The 9,098-nt window shown below is 33.8% G+C and overlaps 1 long non-coding RNA gene across 1 annotated transcript; it reads left to right on the plus strand.

Moving 5' to 3' along the window:
- The first annotated feature begins 2,487 nt into the window (after positions 1 to 2,487).
- Positions 2,488 to 3,646, plus strand: LOC134255510 (uncharacterized). The gene is made up of 3 exons (XR_009989568.1): positions 2,488 to 3,030; positions 3,116 to 3,243; positions 3,538 to 3,646. It is a non-coding gene; the product is annotated as an uncharacterized LOC134255510 (long non-coding RNA).
- The last annotated feature ends 5,452 nt before the right edge of the window (positions 3,647 to 9,098 follow it).

A 9,098-nucleotide genomic window follows, 5' to 3' on the forward strand; every position in this document is an offset into this window, starting at 1 on the left:
TGGACAGACAGACACACAGAAACACATTGGTAATACAGTATATCGACGTTTCCTTCGGAGCGGGGGTATAATTATAATCGTGTTCCTCGACGTTAAACAATATTCAATTAATCATTCCATAGCGTATTTATTTTCAAATAAAATTGTATTCTAGAAGCCGTCAGTGCATTATCAGATGAAGTCATTGATCCAATAAAGAGACTCTTAAACGATATACAACACTTTATATAAAACACGTTGATTTAGATATACCATAATGCATAGACCAAGTCTTCAGAACATAAAATAATGCTGAGTCCGATAAAGACAATCTATATAGAAAATTATTCAAGAAAATCACATCCTTTGTCACGATTAAATAGATTTATATTTTGTTATATTAGTTGATCCTCAAAGCACATTATGCCATTGTTTATCCTGTTAAGAAATTCATTTAGGCTTATTATGGATATTATTTCTCTGTACGCGCAAGGCAGTCACGTGATAATTAACTGCCTGTAAATCTTTTGATCCCACTTCTGGAATATGTAGGGGTCCTTGTTATACTCCATGTTCATATATATCTGGATTGTTTTCCCCTTCGAATCGAACATTGCTAATTATTTTCCTTTTTCATGCAATGAAGTTTAAAACTAGAGGTACTGTGAGCAATGAGCTCACTAAATGATACCCCCGCCTCCCATATGAATTTAATGGCAGTGTCCATGTTTTGCTCTGGAAAATCAAAAATATATACCAGATCAAAAAGTAAAATAGGAGGTGCACAATGGCAATATGTAATTAAGAATCTGTGAAAGTTTCATTTCAGTGGTATGAGAGGAGTTGCGGATAAAAGATGGGTACCCCAAAGCGTAACAGACGGACGGACGGAAATACCGATTACTATATACACAGCTAATTGTGCCACGTACGTGTTACATATGGTTGCACATAACACATGTATCACGTATGTGAAATGTACGTATCACATACGTGTATTACAAACATACGTTTCACGTATGTGGTACAACGTACGTATAACATATGTGTGACTACATACGTTTCACATAACGTACGTTAAACGTATGTTTGGCATACACGTATGTGTTACGTACGTGAAACATACGTGTAACATATGTTATGTGCAACCATACGTTACACGTACGTTGATAAACATATGGTTTACATGTGTATTGTCAACCACATGTTACACGTACGTTAATTAACATATGGATTACATGTGTATAGTCAACCACATGTTACACGTTTGTTAATGAACACATGGTTTACATGTGTATAGTCAACCACATGTTACACGTACGTTAATGAACTCATGGTTTACATGTGTTTTATAAAGCACAAATGTCATGTATATATATAGTTTCATCTTCCCAAGTCAAGAGTTTCTGATCCGCTCCGCTCCACATAAACCCTTGACCGAATAGGTTAAGTTTGACGGGGTTTACTGTCACGCCATCTAGTGAGATTACATATTTTGAACTCTCCTGACCTCTGCTATTAGCCAATCAGAGTAAACGAATTCAACAGCGAATTCGAGATAATATTGGTAGTCGGTAATAAATTCAATATAACTCAACTACAAAACTGAGACAAACCTTTAAAAGGGCTATCTAATGAAAAATACACTATCCTTGGGACTAAAACTGACGTGTGTTTATGTGTACGATGTAGTTTCAGTTTAAATAAAACAATGGTTTTGATTGGTTTATGAAAACTTGCATGAGGCCATTCAGAGAACGCATTTCTAGCCCCGTGAAACTTAGCCTATTCGGTCAAGGGTTTATGTGGAGCGGAGCGGATCAGAAACTCTTGACTTGGGAAGATGATATAGTTTATGTGCATTATAAACCACACATTAAATATACTAATGTACATAAATAAATTATGGTTAACTTGTTTTCTAAAGCTCTCATTACATATATGTTGATGAATATAGTATGTGTATTATCAGGCACATGTTACATATGCATTTAAAAAGGTGTTTTACATGTGTGTGAAAACCTATGTTTGAGAATGAGAAGGCTGTATATTTTGTAAATTCATACTATTACATACATGTATGATAAATGTAGGTTGACTATAAATCTAATCCTTTTTATTTTATTTCAAATTTAATTTATTAATCAAATTATCATTTAGTTTTCGCTATAAAGAGAAAAAACAATGCGTTAAACATTTATTGTTGCTAGGGACTACATAATTTCGCTTAAAATACAGGAACTTTTTGTATAAAAGTATGGCTGACTTCCACAACTAACTATTTTACCTTAATAGTTCACGTGATTTTGGAGAACTAATCAAGATATTATTTAACATAACAATCAATAGGCACTTAGCAATGCTTAGGGCTTAACCTGTTATTCAGGAAGAAGAGCAATCATAGTGATATGACCATCTATAAATCCTTCTTATAATATGTATAACGTGTCCTTAGATCAGAAGTTGCATGTATTTTATCAAATTAATAATTATATATTTTAAAATCTAAAATATCTTTTTTTGACATAAACATTATTGTTTGGTTTAACCCAGTTCACAACTGAAGCATACATGTGTGTGCGTTGTTGACTTGTCGTGTGCGTATCTAATGTTTCAATTTATTTCACATTGTTTACCTTACGTCCATTTTCATGTCTGGCATGGTGTTATGAGTTCGCATTGGTTTAAAATTTACTCTAAAAACAATAAACAAAGTTTTCTCCAATCTCGTCATGTGTATCGGATATCGGTAGAGGCACATAAAATTGAACTCGGTCATCGGTAGATATAATCTATCCGAATTCAAGAGCAAAAATATATTTAAAAAAAAAAAAAGAAAGAAATTCATGATAAATTCACAACAAATCTCAAAAGGGAGTAAATGATTCATCTAGATAATTATCAAATATACAGTGGGTACCGTCCGTATAAAACTTATAAAATATACCTTCCGGAATTTTCCAGCCTCCATGTATGTACTACATGTACATTACCAGTGACGTCACTGGAAAGAGAAGTCTGACGTCTGCAAGTTCTAGGGCCTAGCTAAAGGTGAGGAATGCATAAAATCAACAATTATTTAATTACTTTATGACTGTGTGTTGCATGTAAACTAAGGGGGGTGTTTTTTTTTCAGTGTATTACATAATGGAGACTTGGGTTACCAAAAACAGAAAATATTGACCATGTTGAGGCAGTACGTGAGCTGTCTTGGTCAGCACCCAGGTGTATCCATCAACACGGGCACGTTATATCAAAATGAAGGTGAAGTTTAAAAGTACTGTTATAACAATTAAGTATTTATTTAAAATGTTTTTCAACCTAACAAATAAGATGCAATAAAAAAGAAACAACGTACAACTATTTGATGTAAAGTTCCACTCCCTGAATTTATTTCTTTTTACAGTATTTATCGATAAAACATCACATTAGATGGTAAATGACATTAATATCTTTGAGTGCAATAATGGTGTAACAGTTTTGTTTTTACATATCTGCCCTTTTAATCCTTATGAATATAAATTGTGTTTGAGATTGAGAATTTTTATGTGATTTTAGATATGCATTCCAGGATGGTGACTGAAGCTCATCTTTGTAAACACCTAAATGCCTAGAATGGACTCCAAAACAGATTCTTAAAGTTTAACCAATATAATCTTGAATATGGTAATACTTTTAATTATAAAGGAATAAGATTTTCTGATCATATTGCTTTTAGACTTGCAAATACTACATGTAACTTAAAGCTTTTCATGTAAAATTTGAAATGCAATCAAGTTTGACGAATTTCACACTACTAAGAGTTATCTCCCCTTGTCGGCATAACTCTCATTTTTCCCACTTTGTCCATTGTAAGTTACCTGTTATTATTTTCAGTCTTCAAACGTTATTGGACTATTTAGATCTTACCTGTATCATGCCAAAGTTTGGGGCAACATGAAAATCTTAATGAAAGATATTCATTACAGATTTTATTTTTAAGATACTGACCAATAAATTTGGTAAGGTTACAGAGGGAAAAACAGGGCCTTACGCTGGATTGACCCCACAACGGGGAATAACTTTTGTGAATTTAATGTGAAAGTTGTCTATTTTTTTTAACATATATTTTTTTTTGATTGGACCTTACATATAATTAAGTCAGCTTCAGTATATAATAGAAGAATATGGAGATAACGAACAGTATTCAATCTCAAAGTCCATAAAACTATACAAAATAAGAGCAGAGCAAACATGGACCCCCGAAACATCAGAGGTGGGATCAGGTGCCATAATAACACCTATTCACTAACTATTCGGAAAATAGCTTGTTTATCATCTCCCTCAACAGCAAACTATTTCCCTCGGCTGCATCTTTGGGAATAGTTGTTGTCTTGGAGGACGATAAACTAGCTTTTGTCCTTATAGTCAGTAAATAGGTGTACATGAATACTGTTTTTAGCTCCTCTGAGCCAAAGGCTCAAAGAGCTAATGCTATGGCCATTTGTGCGGTGTGCATAAACTTTTTAGAATGTGGGCCATAACTCAAGATCCCCTTGGACAATCATTGTCAAATTTTCACAGAGCATCCTTGGCCCAAGGGCTACCATTTATACTAAAATTAGGGTTTGGACCCTTATACAGGGGAGATAAACAGGAAGATAAAACCAAAAGAAGTCTATATTGGCCTAGAATTGTTAAACTTTGTGAGTTGAGGCATCTAGGGTTTTTGGAGAATGTCGACCAAAAAGTAGGTCACCATGACCTACTTATGGTATTTTATAGCTCTATTGAAATATCTTCAGTCCTAACTGGCTAAGAATCATTATGGAACTTTCTTGGTTGATGTATTTTGGGTCTTATAAACATAGAGGCTTCAAATACTAGTGATAGATTGTACAATTTATTAGAAGAGCAATTCAAGGCCCTTGGGTTTCCAGTTGTCCATCGTCATACACTGTGCTCTGTCTGGTAAAATTTTAGCATTTACAGCATCCTTCCAACACCGCCACCCAAACTAAGGGGGGGGGGGTAACGGTTACCCATCAAAATTATTCAAAATTGTATTTTTTTGATTGGACATCAAGCAAACTATTAGCAAGGTTTTAATAAGCATTGAGTCCTACTAAAATTATGAAATTCATATAGCCCCAGGGTAGGTGGATCAGATGTAAAGGCACAGCTTTATGAATTAATCATAAACTGAAAATGCGTTGATTCATTGAAAATCTATAGAATGCTCCTAAGTTGAAAGCAAAAAGACTAAGTTCATGACAATGAGGAATAAGTTTTATACCCCTGTAATCAAAGATTCTGGAGTACATCTATATAGCTTTTGCCCTGTCTGTCTGTCTGCAAAATCTTTTCACATTGGCCATATTATTTAAGTGGGTGAAAGTATGGCCTTCATATTTCATAGACCTGGGTATTCATTGTGACAATACTTTTGTATTGGTACACCAAATTAACCTTTAGAATTGAACTTGGATTGTGACTAACTTTTAAGAAAGTTTCATAACTTGAATCTTGGCTATAACTTTTGAACAGTTGGTGCAAGGGCTTTCATACTTCACTTGTATATTTACTGTGACAAGACCTTTCAATGGGTATAAATTAAAATATTTGACCTTGAACTTCTAGTTTAACCCACTGTTTAAAAAAATTTAACTTTGATCATAACTTTTGAGCTGGTAGTAGTAGGGCTTTCATATTTCACAGATTTATTCTTTGTGACAAGTCCTTCCTTGGATGTCAACAATTTGACCTTTGACCTTGACTTTGGAGTTTGACTTATACTTGGGTAACTTTAACCATAAGCTGGCATATGGGGTATTAGTATGTACAAACACATCTTTTTTTCCGAGTTCACGCACAAATCAATGCTATGTAATGAATTTTAGATAAGAGAATTACAAGGTAAATATTTGAGGATATAGTGAAAAAAATAGTTTAAAATATCATGGTTATGAATACTAAAAAATTAATTATTTAGTATTTATATTTAAGTTAAACAGAGAATCAACCAGGATTAATATCAGGATAATAATAATGTTCAGGGAAAAAAATGGGTTTTTCCCTTATTCCATGCATCTAATATTTTCTTTTTCTTTACAGGCAAAAGAGAACTGGAGAAAAATGAATTGATGTTAACATACTCTACATTAAATTTGGTTTAAATCTAAATATGTCTTTTGTTGTGATTGCTTCAAGAGCAATTAAGGATCAGGAAATTTAAAGTGAAGGATAACCAGAAAGTGGATCATTCAACAGATGAAAAGAAAATATGCCTTTGAGGGAAATTATGTCAAATGCATGAATTGAATATTTAAATTTCACGTAATTTTTGTTTCACCAACGTTTACAATATGTGAAAAAAATGTTCAAAACATGTGTTTAACCATGGTTTGACACAATTTTGTATGGTATTCATACATTTACTATATGAGCAGTGCAAATAATAAACCCATTAAACATGTTATGAGAAACATATGTTACACACACGTTGCACGTACGTTATTCATATGTGAAACGTATGAATAACGTACGTGTGCAATATATGTGTAACGTATGGTGGGCAATACGTACGTTTAACATATGTGACACGCATGATATTCACACGTGTGAAAACGTATGTATAACATACGTGGTATCTTTTTCATGGAAAACGTACGTGAAGTCACGTACGTGTCACATACGTTTAACATACGTGAAACGTACGTGGCAAAATTAGCTGTGTACCCTCCCACTTTTCAAGCGGGGGTTATGAAAAGATATACAAAAAGGTAGAAATTAAAACCGGGTGTTTATGTGAAGCACCGATGCCCCCGTATGTCAGCCGACGGTAAAAGATTCTCAAATGTAATTGAAGAAAATATGCTACGTGATTTTTTTTTTCAACTTTAAGGAATCATTCAGATATTTTTCATCTGTTAGGCCCTCATTACTCACCATGACAAGGAGCAGGCAGCTGGTATAGCTGGTCGACAAGGGATGCTCACACCTCCATGACACCTGATCCAATTTCTGATGTTTTATAGGCCTGTGTTGACTCTGCTTCTATTTTGTATTGTTTTGAACCTGAATACTACTCGTTATTATACAGTTGAAGTATATCATTGAGGGAGTTAGCAAGAATTTAGTTCCCCAAGGCAAGGACTATTCTCGAGACGTGGCATAATTTTAGTTATTTAATGATAAAGGAAAGATTAAAAAGAATTTAGTGGTTCTTTAACTTATATTATACGACACAAAAGTAAAATCTAGAGGATTTCGAATAAACGGGAATTAGCTTCCGAAGCAGGGATTACATGTAGCTTCTTTGAATACCGCAGGGGGATTAGTTCATTCACAGTGATTTCTAAGGATTGATTCACATTTTACTATCTTATTTTCATGTAGGGAATATCAGTAGAGGTATAATAACTCCATATATTATCTAAGAATCTTTCACCGTGTACCATTTTTTTTCTTTAAACTGTTGAATCATAGATGGATTAGAAGTACATCATTCTAGGGTCAAAAGATAATCGATCAGCTTGAAACTATACAATTAATCGAATTTAATAAATATATATATATTTAATAAATACTTTATTTCAATTGTGAATTGAAAGAAAAATCCCCAGTGTAAATAACCTAACTTATCCCGTTGCATTTTACTCTCGTTTGATCATCATAACGGTTTCCTTGACATCTGATCCACTGGGAACTGTTCCACCCCACGGGTTCGACCACTGGGATGAGGCCCAGGGTCCATTAAGGAAGGCCTGGTAACAATTCCGGAACCACCACCCTCCGCCGTACAACAAGGCACAGTTTCCCGGGGAGGGGTCATTATCTTGGTCGTAGGTGGTAAACTCCATATAAAAAGCAGTGGTGTCCTGGGGGTTGGTGGTAAAATATAAACCGTCACCTGGTAGGTAAATTAAACTTTTTATTATAAAAAATGCAAATGAATCATGGTATCAACGCAAACAAAAACCTGATTCTTTATATGATTTTAAAAATAATATAATTTATGAACATTCAATATCATTCTGCTAAAATCATGTTAACTCATCGTATTCTCAAATTCTATTTTACCCATATTATATTGATAAACACAATTAAAGGTTGTTCCTTTTATATGTGTTACTACATTAAGAGATTTTACATATGCTTCTGTCAATTATGACACTATTTATTCCCCTAATAATGTCCTCAAAGTAAAACAGTCGTGCTTTACGAAGTTACGGATTTCAAACAGTTCTGGAAATTTGCCATTTAGAAATAAACTGATTTCGACTTCTTAATCAAAATTTTCTCCTATTGAGAATTGTAATTATGTTCCCCAAACGGAGTTTGGGAACATATTGTTTTTACTCTGTTTCTTATTATTATTATGTTCCCCAAACGAAGTTGGGGAACATATTGTTTTTACTCTGTTTCTTATTATTATGTTCCCCAAACGAAGTTGGGGAACATATTGTTTTTACTCTGTTTCTTATTATTATTATGTTCCCCAAACGGAGTTTGGGAACATATTGTTTTTACTCGGTTTCTTATTATTATTATTATTATTTTTTTTCTTATTTGTTCTCCGGTACTTTTTTGTCCGCGAGTGTTCTCAGAAACTGTTCACCCAACTGACCTAAAACCTTTTTAGGGTTAATAGGTGTGTAGTGTAGGTGTGCGGAACGAAGGTCATTTTGCGCGCATACGCCTGCACGTGCGGGCGCGTGATATGAGTGAAATGACTAAAATATTTAAGATAGCCATAACTTTAACATTTTTCGATGAAATGCTTTGAAACTCATTATGTAAGGATAAATTAATAGTGTACATAATGTGACACTGTCAAATTAGCACGAACTCACGCGCATGCACGTGCGCTTCGCTCTGATTGGCTAAAACAAATATCTCAGTATCTTCTCTGTTTTTTGACGAAATGCTTTGAAATTTAAAACATAGTCATGAATTAGGATATCCTACAATATGATATAGAAAAAAATTCATGAAATCACGCGCATGCACGTGTGCTGCAATCTGATTGGCTGACACTTCAAATGACTATATCGCCTTTGTTTTTTGTCGAAATTCTTTGAAATTTGAAACATAGTCATACATTAGGATGCCCTGCAATATGATATACAAAAAATTTC

The sequence above is a fragment of the Saccostrea cucullata genome, unplaced genomic scaffold (assembly GCF_032062105.1).
Source record: "Saccostrea cucullata isolate Sc308-1 unplaced genomic scaffold, CSIRO_AGI_Scuc_v1 ctg2685, whole genome shotgun sequence".
Lineage (NCBI taxonomy): Eukaryota > Metazoa > Mollusca > Bivalvia > Ostreida > Ostreidae > Saccostrea > Saccostrea cuccullata.